The 25996-nt window shown below is 41.6% G+C and overlaps 1 protein-coding gene and 1 pseudogene across 1 annotated transcript in view; both read right to left on the bottom strand.

Annotated features, from left to right (window-relative positions):
* Positions 1-25996, bottom strand: part of GHR (growth hormone receptor) — a 312451-nt gene that overhangs the window by 271146 nt on the left and 15309 nt on the right. The window lies entirely within an intron of this gene.
* Positions 13378-13468, bottom strand: LOC142441885 (small nucleolar RNA U3; annotated as a pseudogene).

Genomic DNA, 25996 nt, shown 5'->3' with positions numbered 1-25996 from the left:
GGTTGGCTGGCCTCCCTAGAAATTAATATCCTTAAAAAAGTCATTTTTGTTGCCAAGCCCTAAAGTATTCAGACTTGTAGTCATAATTTGCCAGCAGCAAAGGAATAATTTGTTATTCAATAATAGGGAGTGATGGTAACCTTGTACTTGTATAAGGTAAATAGTTTAGTAGTCTCAGTATCTATTTGAAAACAGAAGATCTATTTCCAAACAGGAAATAAGAAATACAAGATTCACCATGGATGAGCAGATGGATTCTAGACTCCAACCATATTCTAGCCCAAATATAAGAACACTTGGTTTTTATAGAATGTGTCTGCTCTATACTTGTCTTCATGAAGATGAGGGTGCTACAGCCAAGTGTGGTGAGGAAAGCAGATGATGCCTGGCCATCAAATGGAACAGTGTCTGAGTCTTAAAGGCTGTACTCAAACAAGCAGCCCACAAAATGAGGCCTGTGTTAGTCTCGGTAAACTAGAGAAACAGATTCATAGAGACACTGATATATGTATAGGAAAGAGCTTTATATACAAGAGCAATTGAATACTGAGAAAACATTCCAGCCCAGTCCAGATCAAGTTCATAAGTCCAATATTAGCCCATATGCCCAAACCAATCTATAAATTCTTGGTCAGACTCTTGGAACACACACCATGGCACCAAATGTAGGAAGATCACCAGCCAGTGGGTGGGAAGTCTTCTGGATTCAATGGTGTTGTAAGCATCTCGGTGCCGGCAGGGATCTCCACATGGCTTCTCCAGTTCTGAGGCTCTCACTGCCATCAGGATAGGTCCATGTGGCTTCTCTTCAGGGATGTCTGGCAGGGAGTGAGTCTTGTCAGTAAAGAGCCTCCAAGGGAGTGAGCATGCATCCTGCCTCCAGCGAGCTGTTTATCTCCTTAGTGCCTCCAAATGAGGTCATCAGGCTAGACTCCACCCCTTCACTCTGCATCCTCAAATCGCCACCAGATTATATAACTACCACAAGACGTCAACATGGAAGAAGCACTCCAGCCTGTGTGATCCAAAGATAATAATAACAAAATGCAAATAAGATGAAGGGAAAAGCCTCAGAGCTTAAATTGTGAGCACCCATGTTGTAGACAGTTATAGAGGACCACGGAAGCCCAAGATTTTCATCTGCCGAGAACCTAGTTGGAGCAAGCCTCTGGCAGATTCCTTCTGGTCACAGTCATGGGACTCGACGAGCTTTGCTATCCACGGAGAAGATTGTAAACTTGATTATGGTAGATGGAACTATGGTATAATATGATATCTGGTCAGATCACCTCACTTGTGTGTGTGTGTGTGTGGTGTCAAGCACATTTGTACATTTGTTGCCATCATCATTTTCAAAACATTTCTTTCTTTCTACTTGGGCCCTTGGTATCAGCTGACTTATTCCTTCCCTTCCCACCTTACCTCATGAACCCTTTATAATTTGTCATTTTTTTTCATGTCTTACACTGACCGATGTCTCCCTTTACCCACTTTTCTGTTGTCTGACCCCCAGGGAGGGGGTTTATATGTAGATCACTGTGATCGGTTCCCCTTTTTTACCCCCACCTTTCCCTTACCCTCATGGCATCACTACTCTCATTATTGGTTCCCGAGGGGGTTTATCTGTCCTGTTTACCCTGTGTTTCTAGTTGTTGTCTGTACCAGTGTACATCCTCTGATCTAGCCAGATTTGTAAGGTAAAATTGGGATCATGAAAGTCAGGGGGGAGGAAGCATTAAAGAACTAGAGGAAAGTTGTATGTTTCATCATTGCTACACTGCACCCTGACTGGCTCATCTCCTCCCAATGACCCTTCTGTAAGGGGATGTCCACTTGCCTACAGATGGGCTTTGGGTCCCCCATCTACTCCCTCTCATTCACAATGATATGATTTTTTTGTTCTTTGATGCCTGATACCTGATCCTATTGACACTTCATGATCACACAGGCTGATGTACTTCTTCCATGTGGGCTTTGTTGCTTCTGAGCTTGATGGCCGCTTGTTTATCTTCAAGCCTTTAAGATCCCAGATGCTATATTTTGATAGCCGGGCACCATCAGCTTTCTTCACCCCATTTGCCTATGCACCCATTTGTCTTCAGGGATCATGCTGGGAAGGCAGATCACCTCATCTTGACCCACCCTGAATTTGCTCCAGGTTTAAATATTTTTCACTTGTTCCACAACAGAAATTTCCTCCCTAGCTTTTAAAAACATTGCTGGTGGTCTTTTCTTTCTTTTTATTTTTATCTATATATTATTATTGGTTTCCTTTCTGTTTCATTTTGGTTTTTCTGTTAAGTTTCCAGGTTTATGAAGCAGGGAAGGAGTGGATGCATGGAGACAATAATTGATGCAATGATTTGATGGGGGAGGTGTGTGTGGGGAAGGTAAAGGGAATTGGGGAACAAATAATGATTGTACTGGGGGGAGGGAGCACTAGAATTGATTGTGATGATGTATTGCTGCTCATTTTAAAAGGAATTAACTGTGAGATTCATTTATATGTCATGACAAAAGTCGTTTAAACCTAGATTTGAATTAAGGACATTGTTAAAATCTAAAGAGTTCCAGTAATGACCTCTAGATAGTAACCACTGGAGGAGCCCCTTGAAGAATCCTGGGGAGAAGCCTGCAGAGAAGTGCCCTTGTGCACAACCAGTACACCAAATTTTTTGTTTTGTTTTGCTTATATGCCTTTGCCTTTTCCTTTTGAGTGGGGAAATCCTTTCTTTTTCACTCCCTAATTTCCTCCTCTTATTTCTCTGGCATCCCTCACTGCCCTGCCCTTTCCTGCCCCTTTCTCCTGTTATCTTTCTCTGCCCTGCGTTATTTGTGCTTCTCTTCCATGTTCCCAATCGAAGTAAAAAGAGGAAAATACACTTCTAGGAAAAGCTGTATTCCAGCAAAGTTGATAACCTGGAAGAAACGGGCAAAGACCTTGAAATAAATCATCTATACAACTTAATGTACATGGAAGTAGAAATGGCTATCAGGTAAAGATTAAGGAAATTATGGGATATACACACAGTGGAATGGTCATGAAGCCAGGCAACACTGCATGGCCAGGGTTACTTGGAAAGCATTTTTTCTGTGTATCTCATATGGAGGAGTCCATGTGTATGGCCACCATGTTGCTGAAAAACAGGTGTTTGTGATAATCATTGCAAAATGCTATCATCTGATCTCTAGCTTTGTTTATATCACCAAGGTCATATTTTCCCACTACTCTTCCTTCCTCTTTGTTTCCAACTCTTGCATTCCAATTGCTAATAATTATCAATGCCTCTTGATTCCATGTTTCATCAATTTCAGACTGAAGACTTTGGTAGAATTCTTCAACTTCTTTATGACTAGTTTTGGTGGTTGGTACGTAAATTTGCATGATCGTGGTATTGAATGGATTTCCTTGAAGGGGGGTAGATATAATCCTACAACAGGCACCACTGTACTTCAACATAGGTCTTTTTGACAATGAATGCGATACAATTCCTCTTGATTGTTTCATTCCCAGCATAGTAAAGCTAATGGTTCTCTGATTCCCAATCACAAATCCCAGTCCATTTCAGCTCACTATTGCCTAGAATGTCGATTTTTATACATTCCATCTTATTTTTTTACAGTTTCTATTTTTATAAGTTCTTATGACATGGCCCTGCCGAGAATTTGCCCCCATGATATCACATAAGTCATGGGTGCCAAGCAACAGCTAAGTTCACACAGAGGAAGCATGCCAGCCTTGTGTGATCCAAAGATTGCATATAATAAGTTCTAACCATGGAGCAGGGAAAAGGACCAGTGCTTAAATTCTAAACACCTGGTTTGTGGAAAGCTACTTATATTAGTCTAGGCAGACTAGAGAAACAAATCCATGGACACACATATACCTATAAGAAAGAGATTTATATATAAGAGCAATTGACCATTGAGAAAACATCCCAGCCCAGTCCAGATCAGGAGCACAAATCCGATACCAATCCATATATCTGACACCAATTCATAAAGTCTTCCTCAGACTCATGAAACACATGCAATGAAACCAAATGCAGGACAATCACAAGCCAGTGGGTAGAAAGTCTTTGGGTCCAGTGGCGTTATAAGCATCTCAGTACCGGCAGGGGTCTCTCTGTGGCTTCTCTGGCTTCTGAGGTCTGGTTGCGTCCATGTGGCTTGTCTTCTGCAATGTCTCCCAGGGAGTAGCAGAGAGAGAGAGGTGTCTTCTGCCTCCAAGTAGGAAGTACCAGATTTCCCAGAATTCTCAGGAGAAGGTCATGCCCACAGAACTCTCATTGTCTAACTCCAGATTGACAGCCTAGATTCCACCCCTACACTCTTAATCCTTAAATCGACACCAGATTAGGTGGCTACCACACTACCGAGGAGAGTAATAGCCCAAAAATCTATTTGCAGAGCACCACAGGGATTGAGTCCCAGGTTAATACCTAGTGCACACAGGCTAGGAATGTTAAAAACCCTAATAGCAGACTAAATAAATACATAAACCTGTAAAATAGCTCTTAGCAGCCACACTTAGAATGGAATGCCTTATACTTTGATCTCCCTCTAGAACAATTGTGAATTTATTCTAAGTGGTTAAGTTTCTGCTTTCTCTTAGATTGAAGTCTTTACCTTTTTAAAAAAAATCATTTTATTGGGAGCGCTTCCATATATTACAACAACCCATAATTCAGTTAGCTCAAGCATAATTTTCCCGTTGCTACCACCATCAGTTTCAGAACATTTTCCTTCTTCTTGAACTCTTTGATATCATCTCCCTTTTCTCCCCTCCCTCCCCCATCCTAATCCCCAGGAACCCTGATTATTTTATTTACTATTTTTTTGCCATCTCTTACACCATCCAGTGTATCCATTCACCTGGAATTCTGTTACTCATTCCTCTTGAGTGGGGTATACATTCCTCACTGCTATCAGCTCCCCCTTCTATAGGTACTGGGTCCTTGCTTATTGTTTTCCATTGTTTTGTATGTTTATCTGTATAGGGAAACTGGGATGGGTGGAATTAAGAAGACAGTAGCTGGATTACTGATTGCCTGGGGCATGGAAGGAGCCATAAGGAAATTGGGGTACATGAAGGGAGAAAATGTTCCAACATTGATTGTGGGAATGATTGCACAACTCTTCTTGATATGACTGAATTGTGGAATTGTATATGTTAATTATAGTTCAATAAAAATTTAAAAATAGATAAGTAAAATCTAAAGACCCCCCACCCGCTTGGCAGCTGTTTTAGAAAAGAAATGCACAATGTTAAATTTAACTTAGCTTCATTTTCAGTGAGCAGCTTCATAGTTCCCATGATTCTGCTAAAAAATAACAGAATTGAGAAGTGTATTTAAATTACTCTAAGGACAAACAGAGCTGTGTCCTACAGTGGACCGACAAGATAAACTTGACAACAAATCCTCACCAAGAGCAGGTACCTGCGGCAGACAAAGCAAGAAGCCACGTGGATGAAAGTTCAAGGAAAGTGAAGGAAGGAAATAGCTTCCAGAATATGTAAGAACAGCCTCATAACCTGGTTGTTAGACAGAGTATTGTGCAGACGGCTATGGTAGAGCAAAATGATAGATCTGACTTCAACGGTTAAAACTTGGTCATTTGAGCTGCCTTTTTGTTGATCTGGTTTTTAATGTTTTCTGGGTTACTTTTTTTTCATATGGGGGCTTATCCCTGTTGTCATTGTTAGAAACCTTCTATGTTTCTCAGTATGTCAAACCTAGGATAGGCGAATCTATACAGACACTAACTAGACCAAGGGTCCCAGTGTTGTGTGGCAGGGGAGGTGCGGGTTGGGGTGAGAAAGGGGTGCTGACATCCGGGAGCGCACAAAAGGAACAAAGTGTTTGACACTGATGCTGGCAGTGATTGTACAACACTGCTGGATGTGACTGAACTGTGGAATGGTATGATGTCAGCCTTGAGTCCTAATAATATGGTATGAAAGAATAATAAAAGAGCAAACACCCAATTGTTAAAAGATAAAATAGAGAGCATTCCCACGGCAAATCAATGATCTATTAAGGGCACAAAAGCTCTGATAAGAACCTGTTTTGTTCCCCAGAGAAAGGCAATTCAATCCCAATTAATGATGCAACTCCCAAACAGGGAAGAATTAAAAAAAAAAAAAGGTGCGGGGAGACATCATTAAAAATCTCTGGAAAGTGGATTAATCTTTTCCTCCCACCCCCACCCACTTAAGCCCCAAGCAAATGCCCTCTTATAGTCTGGGACCCTGCTATTAATAGAAACATCATTGCCCTCTCTTTGGATTCTAGTATTTTTCCATCTTCAAAGAATAAATGTTCTCAGTGTTATATAATAACATAGATAGAACATTGTTTACCATCAGTTTTCAGGGATTGGAAATAAACGATTCAGATTTGAAACCTTAAAACTCACTTTGTTCAGCTGTCAGAAACTGAAACATCACCTAGGAGCAGGAAGGTAATTTAGGATGAAGGAAATGAGCCAGGTGCGGAGTGTGGCTTACTACGGCTTCACAACTAAGAAATATCAACTCAGATGTGCTAAGTCAGTCCAATTTTCAACAGATGCTGGAAATTTTATGTTATTAATATTGGTAACAAGTTTAAGAATATTGTTGCGCCGAACAAGTAGCATGAATGTACAAGGAAACCTAGTCGTTCAGAACCTTAAGGTCTGCAGTTTAAATCCACCAGGAACTCCACGGGAGAAAAGATGAGGCAGTCTGCTTCCTTAGAGTTACTGTTTGGGAAACACTATAGGGGAATTCAACTCAGTTCTGCAGAGTAGTTGTGTGCAGATAAGCTCTACAGCAGTGGGTTGGGGTGTGTTTGGGACACAAGTACAGACACTGTTGGACTACTCAAAGAATAAGGTAAGTAGGGGCTTCCTTGTTTACCAATCTGGTGTGAACAATTTCACATTTTTAAAACTACCTCAAAGATATTGTTTCTAAGTGTGGCTAGAACTTGTCTCTCTCAAACTTGTCTTTTCAAATTCACAAATCCTGATAGGGATGGAGTCCTCAGTAAGCCAAATAAACACAATTTCACCAGGTGACATGGTTCGCTAGAGACGAATAACGAAACACAAACCCATGCTTACCTTGTTCGTTGGGGAATCCATTCCTACTAGCAAAGCAACGCTCGCCAAGGGATTTACAGTTAGAACTTTTGACCTACTTTTAATCTTGGAGTCAAAAATATAAAATTCACATGGTATTTAATATTGCCCGTGCCTTTATCCTCCCTCCATGGGAATGCTGATTTCATTAAAATTAGAACAGTTCATTTCCAAGTGATTCTGATATGTAACTAGATTGCAAACCACTAATCTGGTCTAATGTGCTAATTCTACAGATGAGGAAACTGTGGTTGCAGAGACTACAGCAACCAAAATGAAAAATCCAAGACTTCTGGCCCCCGATCCTAATATGCTGCCAGAAAAATTCTAATATAAATGTGACTCTTTTGCCAATAAACCAGAGTTTTGGTTTCAGTATACACAGTTTCCAAATTATTTCAAATCTTGCTTTTGAAGAAATGTCAGTTTTCAATGCTGCATTCCTCTTTGCTCTAATTCTAGAGGCGATCATGCATGTACTTTGGACTATAACTTCCATGAAGCAAACGCCTGGGGGCTTCTCCTCTTCTCTGTGAACCCAGTTCCTTGAAGGAACCGTCACCTAACAGATCCTAAGAACAAAGGACTACAGTTTCCCAAAGGCTCAGACTTCCATTCATGTATAATTACATCAGCGACTCTAACCAATCAAGAGGACAGCAATGATGGCATCCTGGTCATCCAAAGGGAAGGACACTCTGGACAAAGAGCCTTGCCTAATAAGTGAAGAAACAGCCGGCTACCTGTCCCCAAGTACTCAACTCACGCACTTAAAGCTTCCCCTCCTCTGTAACGCCACAAAAAGAAGAGGACAACTCTACTTATGTCAAGCTCATGGCCAGTGCAACCTGGTAGATGGACTTTCCCCAGAGTTGAACACTGGCCAATACCAACAGCCGTGGTTTAGATCTCCGTCTGATTTTTGAAACCATGTGACAGAACTGCTCCATTCACTGTCTGTCTGTCTGTCTGTCTGTCTGTCTGTCTGCCTTGAGCATTTTTCCCTGCATGCATGACAGGGATGTGTCTTCAAAAGCAGAATGTATCGTTGTTAGTGGTATCTTCACATCTCAAGTCTGGGTGATAAACGAGAGGCTTCATGTCCTCCTTACCCATCCATCACTTGTCTTTCTCCTTCCTGGTATGAGTTATCATAGCAAATATGAACATGTCACTTAGCTACACAGGAAAAGTCTTTGCGAAGCTACCCACTGCCCTCGGGGAAAGACCAACATCCCTGACATGGTATAACATGAACTCTGCCTGCTTTTCCTGCTTCCGTTCAGTTCATCTCCCCCCTGGTTCAGCCATTCGTGCCCCTCACCATATCATTCTCGTACATTCTCTTTATGCCTCCATGCTTAAGGACAGTTCCTTTGCCCTTTCCCTTCTGTCTGGTGGCCTCTTAGATGGATTGTGATAAAAATTGTATGAGCCCCCAATAAAATGATTTTTAAAACTGCAAAAAAAAAAAAAGGAAGAAGAATCACATCCTCGGTGAAGCCTTTCAAGACTCCTCCAGGTGTAACGAGTCTACTGCCCCTATCGCGCCTGCCGTGTGCTGGGTTGCACGGAGCAGGCAGATATTTGTGGCTGGATGTGTACTCCTCAGACTCTAGAAGCCAAGCCTGGACTTCACAAACTCCCTAGTGCCTGACTCATGCAAGCACGGTGTGCAACATAGATGTGCTGAATTCAATTACCTGTTGCTGTTGCCACTTGCTGTGTGGATAGGAAGGACAAAGGCAAGCTTCCTGAGTCATTCTGCTTCCCATCAGTGGTTCTGACGGACACGCAGGTCTCCCGCCATATGTGGCCATTTTATTGCTCATTGCTTTGGTTTCAACTACCCCATCATGACTCTATTTCCAGTTATTAGAACAGCGATCCTAGAAGTTTCTATATATATGTATAGATGTAAAGATTTGTGTGTATACACACTCACACACACACAAGAACCATCAGCAAAAAGTTAGGATCCTAAAATAAAGCAAAACAATACAATCTAAAAGTATTCCCTTTTGTTAGAGCGCCTTAAGTTTAAACCAGGCCTTCCATAGTCAGCAAAACGCAAGACATATAAATGAATGTTTATTAATTTATTATACGAAGTGCATTTCTCAAATCAGAATGTGTGACCATAGGCATGTTCTCTTGGTATTTAGACAAATCTGACTTGCTATAATTTATATCAGGATAAATGAAAAATATTTTCAGAAAGCTTACTCCCAGAGAGCAGAAGCAGCATGCCAAGCTTATCAATTAAAAAAGAAAAAAGATAATAGGACCACTCTCTCCTTTTCCTGGCTGAAAACATGCTCCTGCTGCCCTTCCGATGAACAAAGGCAGCTGCCGGTCCTGCGTGGGAAACTTCGCGTGAGGGCACCACTAAGAAGACTTCAGAGCTCCAGAGTGGCAGCGTCCTCGATGGATGCGCGTCCTGGTGGACTCATTATGTTCTAGCTGCTCTACTTGAAAAGACCCCACAGTTTCTTCTGCATGTGCATCAGCAATAATGTTGCCTTTTGATACTTGTATCATCAGGCCAATTATCCTTCAGGCTGAGAGCACCCTGAAAATGGGGACCAAGCCCATCAGCCACTCACTGAGTATCCACTGTGGTCTCATAACATTGCTAAAGTACAATGGAGATTATACAGATGGCTCTTTCTTTTGATGGAATAAGAGGAGGAGGAAGAAGGTGGGGTGGGGGGAGGGGGGAGGGAAAGAGGAGGAGAACAGTAAGTACTTCACCAGTTAGGGTAGGTCTCTCTCATCTTCTCAACAAGCCTTTACTTACTAAGGGCTCGCCGTCTGCAAGCTCCTGGAGCTACACTACTGAGATTACCCACCTAGTTGCTCATAAGAGAACGTGTGAATCTTAATAAATAGACCACTGAAGTGCTATGGGAAAGGACAGCAGGAAGCTATAAAGAGTGGGGGTGGGTGGGTGGGGGTGGCAGTAGGGGCAGAGAGAAAATCAGAACAGCATGGTGGAATCTGACCTGGCAGTGATGGAGTTCCGCCTCCACGTGGGATGAGAGAATTTGAAAGAAGAGAAAGATAGAGGCCGTGTTGAGGGCAGAGCAGGGATAAAGGCTGTTGGGCAGGGGCTATGATGAGGCAGAGGAGTAGTTCAGTTTGAAGCTCAGTTGACAATATGGATGGAAAAGTCACATACTCACTCCATCTCCCACTGACTCTATCGGAAAGGGTCTGATGGTCCCTGTGGGTTTCTGAGACTCCTTCTGCAAGTAGAAAGCCTCCTGTTTCTCTCACTGAAAGGTTGGTGGTTCCCAGCTGCTCCTCTAGCAGTCAGCAGCCCGCCAGTCACCCACTGCCCTCACCGCCTGGGCTCCCCTGGGTGGAAAAGTAAAACCAAACCCAACTAACTGCTATCAAGTCCATTGCAACTCACGGCCACTCTGTAGGACGGGCTAGAAAGGCCCGTTTGGTTTTCTGAGATTGTAATGCTTTATGGGAGTAGAAAGCTTCATCTGTCTCCCACGGAGTGGCTGGTAGTTGTGAACTGCAGACCTAGTGATTAGCAGCCCAATGAGCAAACACCATGCCACCAGGACTGTAGATGGAAAGGTAAGTTGGGGCAAAATCCCAGAGGGTTTTGGACCCCAGACTGGGGAATCTGAAAATCAATCTATTGGCAATAAGATGCTCTTTGAGAAAGTGAGTGATTAAAATACAATTATTTGGGATGACTTTAGTCAAGGTGAGATGGAATTAAAGGGGACAAATAGTGACTGAGGCTATTTTTACTGCTGGAACCTATGCGTGTGAGCTGAACACAGAGTAGCGGGCTTTGTGCTTATTTACATCTGCTGTCAAGTGGATAGCTATTAACTGACGTGGCTTCCTTGCTCACAATGCTTTGGCTTCAAGCACCTCGTTAGGAGCTCCCTTGTCAGTGCCCTGGGCATTCCATGTGGCTTCTGCGCATGCCCTGAGATTCTAAGTGTTCTAAGACAGCAAAAAAATAAATACACAGACAAATGTCCACCATCCCCAAAGGAGATCAAACGTGTAGTATAGATTCTATCATCTGCACAGCACCCAGCAGATACTGAACTTTGAAAAATGAGGGATTGCACTGAGTTGTTCGTTTAAAATGCAGGGTTGACATGATCAACTCCCTTTGTCACGTAGGCCGGTGCGTGCACAGCCTGTTCCATGTCTACCTACATCTTCTTGTGATGTTCTCCAGAACCGCATTCAGGGGTGACCGTCCCAGTCTATGCGAGTGAGCCTCTGGCTTTGCTGTGCCTTCTTTAATATCACTTATGCCTGTGAGCCGTGCCCACTGCAGGAACACCCCGCCTAGCCCCAGGTGAACTAATTAGTGGACTTCCATTTAACACGGGAAAATGGGGGAAAAGTGTCTTTACTGGAAAATCTAGCAATAGAGACCCTTGCCACTTAACTTCAGGTAAGACACCAGTGTCTCTTCATCTGTTATTTTACTGAATGAAGTTTCCCCTAGGTCCAACACCACTCAAAGTGTCCAGGGTAAATAAGGACAAGCAGGCCCCCTCAGAGGGCTCAAGCGCTGCCTTCCGGGCTCCCAGGCAAATAAGGAAATCCTATTCTGGGGCAGAGGAAAGATCACTACCATGAGCAAAGTGTGGATCATAGCTCCCCAAACTTGTTTGGCTTACCAAGCCTTTTCCAGAAAAACAAAAATCACCCAGCGCCCCCTCCCCCTGGCAATCAAGCACCTTTGTATTGTAGCCCATAGTCTTGGATAAAGCATAGATAACTATTTTTGCATGCCCCCACCCTCATCCAAGCCACGCATCTTTCCAGTGCTCCGCAGGGAGTGGTACCGCCTACGTTGGGAAGCAATGGTATCAATGCTCAATAACTATCTATTGGATTACTGGGGGACTTTGTGACTGAGTTTATGGGGGAATGAGTACACGGAGATGATGGCAATGATTTATCTTTTTTAATGAATATCTTTACACTCAGGTTTTCAATAGTTCCTGCTTCATAAACAAACACCCATAGATAATCAAGTCCAAACAAAAAGTGGTCTTGAGGCCTTGAATGTAAGCTGCGCAGAGGAAAGCGATTGGCAGGGAAAGACTAGGAGAGTTCTATCTGGGGTCCCCAACTTAGGCAAGACAACCAGCATTTCTACTTCATAATCATTCTGAAGACCAAGCACGGAGTAGCTGTAGCCACTTCATTAAAGAATCCCTTAACTTATTTTAATCATTTGATAAATGTGTAATAAAAATCACGTTCACCTGTTTTATTTATAAGGAATAGAAACTAGGATTCTTCAAGGCCTTAAAATGCTCTCAATTCAGTACCTATACTTGAACCAATACTAACAATCACGTATTTCTCTCCACCTTATAAAATCACTCTTTCTATAAAATTAATAGCACTATTTCCCAAAGTCTTATAGACATTCTTGAGCCTAATCTCAATGATATTAATCAAAGTCCAAGTCATTTATTAAACTGCAAGTGGCCATAAAGCAGAGCTAATGCAATTTTTCAGGCAAATCAAAGCTAGACACAGCTTGACCTATGAGCTTTCTGAACCCCTTTGAAAAGCTCAGTAAAATCACTAGGAAAGAGGTTAAAATTCAACTTTGCTTTATGTCCCTCTTTAAATCATGTAAAGTACAAGCAAGTTCTTGACAAATTAAGATTATGACTGATAGATAACTTACCAGACACAATACTTCCTGTATTACCCTACAAGGATTTCTTAGAAGTTCAAAATGCTATCTTCAGCAATATGCTTATGATTAATATATCTCCTTTTAAAATCATGGAATCTTGAAGCAGTTGTGCTTCAACCTATAAAATCCCAAACCCTAGAAAAATCATTATAAATTTTATTGGACATTAATCTTAGTAATATGTGGTAGTAATTTTTTCCTCTGGAAAATAGTTCCTTGATGCACCTTGGTGTTTCAAAATTCAGTAAAATTAAGGTAGTTTCTTTCTAAAACCATGGCCAAGGCAGTGTAGTAAGTTGCATGTATTATCTATTAAGGTATTGATTACCCTAAAACTTGGTAACAACGCATATTTATTATCTTACATTAAGGGGAAGGTGTTCAGAAGTGGCTTAGGTGGTAGCTCTGGCTCAGTCTTTCATGAGCCTGCAGCCTAACTCTTGCTGAGGCTATAGCCAGGTTGAGGCTTAGCCAGAACTGGAAGGTCCAACACTAAACTCACTCCTGTGATGGCTGCTACCAAGAGGCTTCCATTCCACACCAGCTGTTAGATGGTTTTCAGTGCTCTACATGATGAGAGAAACTTCTCTAGTAACCAGCTATAGAAACGATCCCTAAAAGTATAGTCTTCACCCTTTCTATTCCCAAACAGAGCTACGGTCTCAGAAACCCAGAGGCAGTTCTACCCTGTCCTATAGGATCACTAGGAGTCTGCATGGACCCAATGGCGGGAGTTGTTGAGTTGATAGGGCAGCTGGAAACCAGAGAGTTGGTTGTTCTCAGAGTTGATGATCCAAGATAGTCTGAAAAACCAGGTAACTGAAACAGAAGCCACAGTATCTCTGTGTGAGGGAGCTCCAAAAAGTTCATGGAAACAGTGAATGAAAAGTGTGTTAGTCTGGGTAAACTTGGGGAAACAAATTCACAGAAACTTTTATGTATAAAAGAGAGTTTTATATAAAAGGTAAGTGTACATTAAAAAGCGTGCCAACCCAGTGCTGTCCAAGCTCATAAGTCTAACATTAACCCACATGTCCAACAGCAATCTACAAAGTCCTCCATCTCACAAAACACATTCAATGACACCGACTGCAGGAGGAAGACTGAATCAGTGAGTGTGTAAGCATCTCAGCGCTGGCAGGGGTCTCCACACAGCTGCTCCAGCACCCAGGGCTGCATCAGGGTAGTTCCGTGTGACTTCGTGAAGGAAGTGAGCCTTGCCAGCTGCAGGGAACTGCTAAGGCAGCTGCACCCTGGTCCGACCAACAGAGAGCAAGAGACCTAAGAACTAGAAAGGCGAGGCTTACTGAGCCATTTATCTCTCTGCCCTTCATTTACTCCCACATGTGTTTATCGGCCAGGTTGGCACAATAAATCTTAACTATCTCAACAAGATAATACAATTTTCCACACGGTTATTGAGACTACTTCATATCACACATTTTCACTTGTTTCACTCAATTCATTAGAAGTGAGTCACTAAGTCTAGTCTACACTCATGGGAAGGAGGTTAAGGAGATGCCACTTCTGGAAGGAAGGCACACTAAGAAATCTGTGATTATAGAGCTTAAACTACACATAGGCACAGGTGTGAAACATGGGAGTGAGATTCATTTGAAATGAAAACACTCTTGGTTTGAAATAGGGCTTCAGTTCAAATCAGAGCTGTCATGGTTGAGAGTGAAAACAGAGCAGACACACCTTTTTAAAAATTGGGGTGAAGAGCTGATAACTAGAACATGAAGAGTCTGGGAAGAAGTCCTGGAATGGGGGAATTAAAAGCAGCAAGTGAGCCCTTTCAGGAGTCAGATGCAGGGGTTGCCTTTAGAAGTGTATAGGCCTAGATGGAGGACACGTCAAGGAATAATCGCTTCACATTGTGTTATGTTCATTTAAGTAGGCTATTATGATTTGTGGCAATATTATCTTACCCTTCTCTACAGTGGACTTTAAACATTTTTGTGTGGTTTATTTTATTAAGAAGAGAGGCTACTCCTGCAACTTGGCTGATCGCAGAAGCTTTGTGTGAACAGCTCTTTGCAGTAGCGGAGGCATGAAGGGTGGCTAGTCAACCCCTCTCTGCTCCACAGGCACTCAGCTTGTCAATCTGCATTAACAGACTGTGCCCATAATTACATACACAGAGGAGCAAAGGGCAGGGCTTAAAATCACACCAGATGAATATAGCAATTTAAGTCATGAAAATGGTTTCATCCTTGTGTTCGGAAAGTTAGTAATGATTTTTCTCCTTGTAAAATGCTCAATGCTCTAAATCAGTGGTTCTCAACCTTCCTAATGTCATGACCCTTTAATATAGTTCCTCATGTTGTGGTGATGCCCCAATCATAAAATTATTTTCATTGCTACTTCATGACTGTAATTTTGCTACTGTTATGAATCATAATGGAAATATGAGATGCAGGATATATTTTCATTGTACAAATTTAACATAACTACAGCCTAATATAAAAAGACAGATCAGCATCCAGATTAAGTTCCCATAGATTTTTTTGCAGTAGTTGATGATTTTACATTTTCCTAGTAATTGTAATTCATGAAGTGTTGTTTTACCTCTAATGCTGTTGCTTTCAATACAGTTGCTTTTTTTTTTTTAACAGAGTAGCTACTTTCTACACAGTAGCTGCTCTCTGCACATGTCTGACTGGTCTGCATAAATACATTATGGCACCAACCCTGTCACATACACCTGTATTTGTATGGGTGTATGTGACGCGGTTGGTGCGATGATGTCATCATTCCCGGGCACTCGTATGTGGGCATATCTGCACGTGGGCAGACCCACCTGGAGACGGATCGAGGAGCGGTGTCTCCGTTCCTAAGACCATCAGAAATGTGTTTTCGGATGGTCTTAAGCCACCCCTGTGAAAGGGTCATTTGACCCCAAAGGGGTCGACCCACGGGTTAAGGACCGCTGCTCTAAAGGAAAGGCCTTTCAGTCAATCCCTGATTGTTTCTTCTATAAAATAAAGCCTATTTTTGCATGATTGTCCTTCTGTCTCTTCTTAGAAAGTAGATTTCATTCTGAATCAAAAATTGTACAGAGATTGCTTTGTTAAGATACCAACTCCAGGCTTCCGACAACTTGCAATCAAAGGAAGAGTAAACAAAAGCCCCTTAAAGTCTACTTTCTTTCTGAATATAGAATTAGAGGTTAGAGGACTGTCAGCATTGGCTAGCCTAGACTTCGCATTGTTTATCTTCCCAAAGTCAAAGCTGGAATAATTTATAAGAATTTATCTTTCTGAAGTTCATGTCCAAAGTTCCCAGGCAACTGACCATGATTTGCAATTACTAATGTAAAAACTATTTAAAATTTATTCCACATTCCTCATGCTACAAAAAAAATTGAAATAAAATACTGCCATTGCACTGGTTCCGATGCATAGCAAGAAGTGCCTCGCACCAAGCGATGTGATTTAAACATAGTTATTTTGAAAGACTGAGAAGCAGAGATCAAATATCTGAAACCAGACATGTTATAAAGTAATAAAGTATAATTAGACACCATCAGTGTCTGTTCTTTAGAGACATTAGCTTCCATGCTCATTATGTCCCTTTTATCAAAACCAGATTTATTGAAGGAAGTCCTTTTGAGATGAGTTTATAGATGTATATCAGACGCATTACTAGTTCAGTTCCAGAACGCAGTGTTGGAGGGAGTCGCCTAAATAGTTTTAGTTTCACCAAACAAATAAACAAACAAACAAATACTCACTGCCATTGCTTGGTTCTGATTCAGTGACCCTATAGGACAAAGTAGACCTGTCCCATGGGTTTCTAAGACCATACATCTTTATAGGGGTAGAAAGTCTTATCTTTCTCGTGAGGAGTCATTGGTGGTTTTGACCTGTCAACCTGGTGGTTAGGAGCCTACTGCTTATCCAATCACACAACCAGGGCTCCTTCAGTTTCACAGTGTCTATAAAAGCTATGTCAACTACAGTGTACACGATTAACTCTGTGATAGCCTGAAGAAAAAGCTTGAAACACGGAAGATTACCCAAAGGTGACACAGAGACATGCAGTGAAAACATGCTGATAGGAGAAAAAAAATGGTGTCAGTAGGCTTGTTTGATGCGGAGCTGCCACGGCTCTTCAATTACTGGGAAAAGAAGTACCTTCAAAGTGCAATGAAGCAAAGCCCAGCAGAAAGAGGTATGTCTGTCTGCTTAGCTACATACCAATGGGAGCGATGGTGATACCACAGACTTTGAAGCCAGTATGCCTTAAGACCTGTTACTACTCACCTCTAAGTGAACGTTTGCTTGTGGCTAGGATATTACGCAGGGTTTAGTGGAACTTCCAGGCTCAGAAGTGAGGCCTATTCAATCTATTTCTAAAATGTCAGTAATGGAAACCCAGTGGCTCACAGTGGTCACTGGCTAGTGGGTTTTGTTGTGGTTAGGTGGCATCAAGGCAGTTCTGACTGGTAGCTGTCCTATACGCCAGAGAAGGAAATATTGCCCAGGCCTGTGCCGTCCACACAACTGTTGATGGGTTTCAGTACATTGGGGTAACCACTGTGTCAGTCCATCTTGTCTAGGGTCTCCCTCTTTTTCATTGGCCCTCTACTTTACCAAACATATGTCTTTTCCAGGGTCTCTCCTGATAACATGTCCAAAGTATATGAGATGAAGTCTCACCATCCTTGCCTTTAAGGAGCATTCTGGCTGTACGTCTTCCAAGACAGATTTGTTCTTTTGGTAGTCGATGGTAGAGGGTAGACACCTGTTAACTTGGATGAAGGGAAAGGAAATATACAATAAGAAGGACATTGGCATAAAAGGATGGTGGCAAAGATGACGTTGGGCTGAGTGCAAGGCTTAAAGGGAACAGACGTAAATCCTGTTGCTAGTGGAATTCTCCAGACTACAGGCCTTAGTCATCCTTCAGGTCTAGAAATAGACTCACACTCCCACGGCCCAATTTTAAGCCAAACAATAGACAAGTTGGGACATATGCACACCTTAATATCATCAACCACTGGAAACCAAAGGGGGGCAAAGTTCAGAAGGGCTAGCCAAAGAAGGAAGGAAACAGGAAGCAAAGGGAGGAAGCAGTGCAAGTGATGCACTGCAATCGATGATTTGAAAAGATTGCAATCGAAAAGATTGCAATCGATGAGTTGAAGCAAAATGTATGCGAATCACTGAATGTGTAACTGATGACTTGCTCTGTAAACTGCCACCCAATTCACAATGAAAAGCTATCAGTCTTATAAAGAAAACCACATTCCAATTACAAAGTATCATCTAGGATGACACACCTTTGCTTGCTGAAATCAAAGAGGGCTTGAAACACTGTTAAAATAAAGAAATCTAACTTTAATACAGATTACACTTCAACATAAACCAAAATTTTACACCAATTGAACCAGTAAGCAGCACTGGGATAAACAGAGAAAAGATTAAACTTGTTAATGATTTCAATTTACTTAGACTCACAATCAATGCCCATGGAAACAGCCGCGAGGAAAACCTTGGGCAAATCGGCTACAAGAGAATTCTTTTAAAGGTTAACACACAATGATGTCACTTCAAAGACGAATGCGAGCCTGACCCAAGCCATGGTATATTCAGGAGGCTGGACAGTGATGAGGAAGATCTTATAAGAATCCATGCCTTTGAATTACAGTGTTGTTGAAGAAGATTACAAATACTATGAACTTCCAAGAGAAAAAAAAATCTAACTTGGAAGAAATACAACCAAAATGCTCCTTAGATGTGAGGATGTCAAGACTTCTTCTCATGGACTTTAGACATGTCCTCATGAGGGATCAGTCCCAGGAGAAGGACATCATGTTGGAGAATCAGACTGTCAGTGAGAAAAAGTGAAGACGGTCCACGTAGCAATAATGGTGACAATTCCAGGTATGGGTGGAAGGCATCTCCTATCAGAATATTTTCTGGTTGAATGAAATGGATACTGAATATATTGGTTTGATGTCTTTTATGGAGAGATCTCAATTGTCTTTGGTTCGTGGAAAGAGCCTTCCCTCCAAGCTGTGATGAAATCTCAGTTGCCACCACAGTGACGCCATCTCCGGGTGATCCCGGGGGTATCAAACAGAACTGTGCTCCACGAGGTTTTCCAGAAAGTTTTATTCCTGTGCTTTGTACAATTTTTATTTATTTTTTGTTGAGAATACACACAGCAATATAGACTCGGGCTCGATGCTTTCTAGAGGCACAAATCAGTGACACAGATTACATTCTTGGAATTGGACAAACATCCTCATGCCCCTTAGCTGTTCCTCCCCCATTCACGCAAATGCACCAGCCCCTAAATTTCCTATCTCATGTTCCAAATAGTTGTCAATTTTCCATGTGTGCTCTTTTGATAAATATCAACTGAAAAGTACCAAGCTCCCAGCAGAGACCCAACTAGTCAAACTAAACCATTGTTTTAAGATTTCAGGAGATTTAATATTTCTGGTTAAGGTTTAAAGATTTATCCCCAAGCAATAGTTTTAGGTGATCGTTGAGCCTCAACGATTCCAGAATGTCAGGAGTTCATGAGAATTTGAAATTTTGTTCAGCATTTTACCCCTTTTAATCAGGAGTTTACTATGGAATGTATGGTAGTTGCCTAAACTGGTATCATTCTGAGAATTAAGAAAAATAGCTAATGAAACCTGTGTGTGTGTGCATGGCCTTCTCCTGAGAATTCTGGGAACTGATGAATTTCCTCCTTGGAGGCAGGAGACACCTCATTATCTGTTCACTCCCTGGGAGACATTGCAGCTGACAAGACACATAGAACTATATGCTAGTACATGGAGCTGGAGAAGCCACATGAATCTACCCTGATGCAACCAGACCTCTGAAGCTGTAGAAGCAACATGGAGACCCCTCCCAACAATGAGATGCTTACACCACCACTGGATCCAAAGACTTTCTACCCACTGGCCTGTGGGCATCCTGCTTTTGGCATCATTGCATGTGTGTTGTGAGTCTGAAGAAGACTTTGTAGATTGGATCAGACATATGGGCTAATATTGTATTTATGGACTTGGACTGGACTGAGTTGGGATGCTTTCTTAATTACAATTACCCTTTATATAAAACTCTCTCTTATACACATATGCATGTTTATGAATTTGTTTCTCTAGTCTACCCGGACTAACACAGAATCTTTGATCAAAATGTTCAGTAATAGCAATTGGCCACCATCCAGCTATTTGTGTGTGTGTGTGTGTGTGTGTGTGTGTGTGTGTGTGTAGGCTATTAGCCTCATGGAACCAAATACTGTGCTTCATTTGGTTGCTTGAAAGCTTTCCCCATAGATTTATGTCTTTGCCTGTTTTTTGAAAAGCAGATTGCCAGGTCTTTATGCCAAGGCACCTTTTAGAGGACTTGAGTCTCCAACCTTTCAATTAACAGCCAGGTGCATTTTTACCACTTGCACCACCCAGGGACTCCAACGAAATCTCACCAAATTTTAAATATAGTATGGTTTTACAATACGAAAGCCATACAATTTTAGGAATGTGAAAGGGGAACAGATGTTTGGAAGATAACTAACAGAGCAAACCCCCATAGCTACTAAGATTCATTCATTCATTCATTCCATTAAAATGTAGTCAACATTTTCTTTAGGATATAAACAGACCAAAAAGGTTCCTGTTATCATGGGGTTCCCAATTCCTATGGGTGTAGAGGGGCAAAACACATGAAAAAATATACAATATTAAGTAGCGATGTGAAGACATCCTATGACAGCCTGGCCTATGTGGGGGAAGGTCAGTCATGCAGGAGGAGCCCTGGGGGCATAGATCTTGGTTGCGAACCTTGAAGTCCACATGGCAAAACCACTAGCTGATTCTTTGGAGAAAGACAGGACTTTCTGCTCCTGTAAAGAGTTAAAGTCTCGGAAAGCCACAAGGGTAATTCTCCTATGTCCTATGGGGTCACCATGAGTAGAATTGACTCAATGGCAATGAGTTTGGCTTGGTTTTCACCCATAGAGTAAAGATTGATTATAAGGGGGTTTCCATTGAACTCCTTGGACCATGGACTGGATGAGGAGTGTGTATAGTTTCGCCCTCCAAGACTGCATTGGAAAGTACAAGTTAGGTTACAATGTAACATATTATCATTTGGTTTCCCCTTTGACCCATTTTTAATTGTTCTAGACCCTGTTATCTTTTGCCCTCCTTCAGAGTGAGGTTTTTCTGTATATTATTGTGTTGTCTTTGTTAGATCTTTTCATAGTATTTTCTTTATATGAAACCCAGGATAGGTAAAGCTACGGAGACAATAACTAGATTAATAATTCCTTACAGTTATGGGAAGGGAGGTTGAGGGGTAGTAAGGAGCTAATAATAATGGGTTCAAGAATGAAGCAAATGTTCTAAAATTGATGGTGGTGATGTTTGCACAATTCATTTAATATATTTAAACCACTGATGGCATGGCACATAAATTTTATACCAATGAAAATATTAAAATATAAAACAAATTTACTTGGAAAAAATGGAGGCTTACTTGATAATACATACATACTAAAATTATTATACCCATCCAAGTCTATAATTCACACATTGCTGTCTGAAGAGCTGGCCCATACTTGGTATAATTTCCTTTTCTTGACAGTGTGTTCAATTCCACACCAGTGCCTAAATTAATGACACTATCAGTGGGCTTACACTATGTCCCTTGGGGGATGATTTATAATGTTCTCTATCCTAAAATGGTAATGAGGTTTCTAAAGTGAACAAGAGAGATTTAAAAATCATAGCTATATGAATGGCTCTGGGGTTCACACTTAATTCTAGCTCAAATATAAGGACAATTAGTGATTATGACAGCAGTTCTCAACCTATGGGTCACGACAACTTTAAGGGTCAAATGACCCTTTCACAGGGGTCACCCAGTTTATAACAGTAGCAAAATTACAGTTATAAAGTAGCAATGAAAATAATTTTATGGTTAGGGGTCACCACAACATAAGGAACTGTATTAAAGTATCATGGCATTAGGAAGGTTGAGAACCACTGGATTATCACATCACATGATGTTCACTCTTAAGGAAATCACTGAAGAAATAGGAGCTATAGCAACATGTGGTGTAGAAACCAGATGGTACCTGGCTATCACAAAGAATAAGTTCTAAAAGGCTTGTCTTAAAATAAGGAGCATTGGGCCTTGGTGTCGGCCACTGAAGATCCCCTCATAGAGGGGTTTTGGAGAGGAGATGGGTCAGTCAGGGTGTGAGGTAGTACCGATGAAGAACCCAGCTTTCCCCCAGATCCTGAATACTTCCTCCCCCCAACTACCATGATCCGAATTCTACCTTGCAGGGCTGGATAGGGCAGAGGTTGTACACTGGTGCATACGGGGGCTGCAGGCACAGGGAATCCAGAGTGGATGATACCTTCAGGACCAAGGGTGTGAGGAGCAATGCTGGGAGAGTGGAGGGTGAGTGGGTTTGAAAGGGGGAACTGATTACAAGGATCCACATGTGACCTCCTCCCTGGGATATGGACGGCAGAGAAGGGGGGGGGGGAGACTCTGGATAGGGCAAGATATAACAAAATAACAATGTATAAATTACCAAGGGCACATGAGGGAGTGGGGAGCGGGGAGGGAGTGGAAAAAAAAAAGAGGACCTGATGCAAAGGGCTTAAGTGCAGAGCAAATGCTTTGAGAATGATTGGGGCAGGGAATGTGCGGATGTGCTTTATACAATTGATGTATGGATTGTGATAAGAGTTGTATGAGCCCCTAATAAAATGTAAAAAAAAAAAGGGGGGGGGAAGAAAATGATTAGGGCAAAGAATGTACAGATGTACAATTGATGTATGTAGATGTATGGATTGTGATAACAGTTGTATGAGCCCCTAATAAAATATTTTTTAAAAAAGAGCTGGAAAGGCCCCCAATAAAATGATTAAAAAAATTTTTTTTAATAAGGAGCCATCAAAGTGAGGTGTCAGCTAAGTCAACATGGAAGAAGCACCCCAGCCTTTGTGATCTAAGGTGTGGTAATTACATGATCTGGTGTCCATTGGAGACTTAAGACTAAAGGGGTGGAGTATAGCCTGTCAATCAGGTCACAGCTTGATGACCTCTTTGGATGCACTATGGAGATAAATAGCTCACTGGAGGTGGGACACACTCTGAGAGACATTTCTGACTACCAGCCTGATGGAGACTGACTACCACCCTGATGGAGCTACGCTGATGCAGCCAGAACTCTGGGAGCTGGAGTTGCCACATGGAGACCCATTCCAGTGCTGAGATGCTTCTACCGCCACTGGATCCACAAGATTTGCCATCCATCGGTCTGTGATCTTCCTGCATTTGGCATAATTGCATGGCTATATGAGTCTAAAGAGGAATTTATGGACTAGTATTGGACATATGGGCTAATATTGGACTTATGAACATGATATGACCTGGGCTGGGCTGTTCTCAAATACATAATTACTTTTAAATTAAATACTTTTATTGGGGGCTCTTACAGCTTTTATCACAACCCATCCATCCATCCATTGTATCAAGCACATTTGTACAAATGTTGCCATCATCCTTTTCATCCTTGAGCCCCTGATATCAACTCCTCATTTTTTTGCTCCCTCCCTCCCTCATGAGCTCTTGAAGAATTATAAATTATTCTTTTAATATCTTACATCATCCGCCCTTCACCCACTTTTCTGTTGTTTGTCCCCCTGGGAGGGGCTTATATGTTGATCCTTGTGATCCACTTCCCCTTTCTCCCCCCATCTTCCCTTTACACTCCTGGTAATCATTACTCTCATTATTGGTCCTGAAGGGTTTGTGTATCCTGGACCCCCTGAGTTGTAAGCTTTTATCTGTACCAGTGTACATAATCTGGTCTAGCTGGATTTGTAAGGTAGAATTGGGATCATGAGAGTGGTGGGATAGAAGCATTAAAGAACTAGAGGAAAGCTGTATGTTTCATCGGTGCTATATTGTGCCCTGAATGGCTCATCTATTCCTTGTGACCATTCTGTAAGGGGATGTCCAATTGTCTACACATGGGCTTTGGGTCTCCACTCTGTGTTCCCCACTCCCCATTCACATTGGTATGATTTTTGTTCTGGGTCTTTGATGCCTGATATCTGATCCCACTGACACCTCATGATCAAAAAGGCTGATGTGCTTCTTCCATATGGGCTTTGTTGCTATTGAGCTAGATGGCTGCTTGTTTATCTTCAAGCCTTTAAGACCTCAGACACTATATCTTTTCATAGCCGGGCATCATCAGCTTTCTTCACCACATTTGCTTATGCACCCATTTTGTCTTCAGTGATCATGTCGGGAAGGTGAGCATCACAGAATGTCGGATTATTAAAACAAAGTGTTCTTGCATTGAGGGAGTACTTGAGTCAAGGTTCAATGTCCATCTGCTACCTTAATACTTAACATATAAATATAGATCTATTTTCCTATTGTTATATATAAATATATTTACATATGTACATGCCTATATTTAGACCTCTATAAATGTCCTTGGCCTCCTAGTTCTTTTCTCTATTTCCTTTTACTTTCCTCTGGGCTTTCAGTAACTCCTAGCTGTTACATTGATCCTGATTAATGTAGGCATCCTACGGCCTTCTCTCCATCAGTTTTAGTTTCCTTGTTGTTCCCTTGTCCCTGGGGTGGTTGACACACATCCCTTCCTTTCTCTCGCCTCCCCTTCTTTCTGTTTCCTCCTGGAAGCATCCATCTCATTTTCTTCTCTGAATTGTTTATCTGCCTATTTTATCTAGATAGACAGGCAGAGACATTAATAAGAGCAAAAACAAGGCAAAGCCAAACAAAACAACAAAGAAAGATGTGATAGGTAGGTTTTTTGTGTCAACCTGGCTAACAGACACATGTGAGATTTAAAAGGTTGCAGTTTAATTGAAAGGCAAAGAGATAAGTGGCTCAGCAAGCCTCACATGTTTAACCTGTCCATCTCTTGCTCTCTAATGATAGACCAGTGTGCAGCTGCCTTAGCGAGTTCTCTGCCTCAATTTGTGTGCTACACTACCTGTGGGACACGCAACCTGTGGACCATGTCACTGTAGTTCCTTTGAGACCTGCTTCACCACACTGATGTACACATTACTTGAGCTAGGAATTGTCAGACCCCATCATCTGGCTGGCTGTTGGTGACCTGCCCTGCTGGTTGCTGCCTGTAGCCAGACTGCTTATATTGCTTTACAGAACACTCAGCTCTTTGCTTCCTTGACTCACACCCAACAGCTCTCGTGAGTTGAAGGACTACCAGTATATTAACTATCTCAAAGAAGTGAGTTAAATTGAGCCCTCTGTACTGCTCTATGGACTAAATTGGCTGTTTATTTCATTGTGTTCTATCTATATATAAAATTGTAGGTGTTCTAGTTTTGTTTCTCTAGAGAACCCTGTCTAACACAGAAGACAAAACCAACAACAAAAAACCAAAACAATAAATAAAAACAAAAAGCTCTTTCGTGTACACATATGCATGTCTCTGATTTTTTTTCTCAAGTCAACCCGGATTAACATACAATGATTGCAAATAATAAAAATTCAAATCTGAAGGAGCAAATGATATCAGAGTTTAAATTGTGAACACTTGGTTTGGAGAAAGCTATGGAAGACAGTAGAGGCCTCAGATGCATTTGTTGGATCTCCACGTGGATTAAGTGTCTGACTTGAATCTCCTCTGGCCATAACCCATATATATGAATAGATTTTCTATCAGACAGAGAGCATCAAGTTGATTATGGCAGCTGTAGTTAAGATAAAATGTAACAGTTTATCATTAAATCTCTCTTTTAAAGTTGTTTCGGCTTTTAATATTTTCTGCTTTCTTTTCAATTGAGATTTGTCTTCCTTTGGTTCTATCATTGTTGTTGGTTTGTTTGCTTCCTATTTGTGATACTATGATTTTTGGTATCTGAACTCTAGTATAGAGAAATCTAAAGAGACTAACTGGGCTAATAATTATCTAGGGACATGGTAGGGGAGGTTGGGGGGAAATGGGGAACTAACAATAAGTACAAGAAAATGTTCTGAAATTGATTGTGATGATTGCACGATCTTCTTGATGTGATTGAATTATTAAATTGTATAATACATGAGTTATATGCCAATAAATCAGTTTTTTAAAAGACTGGACATGTGGGCTTTAATATAA

The sequence above is a fragment of the Tenrec ecaudatus genome, chromosome 2, assembly GCF_050624435.1.
Source record: "Tenrec ecaudatus isolate mTenEca1 chromosome 2, mTenEca1.hap1, whole genome shotgun sequence".
Lineage (NCBI taxonomy): Eukaryota > Metazoa > Chordata > Mammalia > Afrosoricida > Tenrecidae > Tenrec > Tenrec ecaudatus.
Note: the sequence above shows the minus strand (reverse complement) of the source record. Positions and strands in the feature narration are given on the sequence as shown.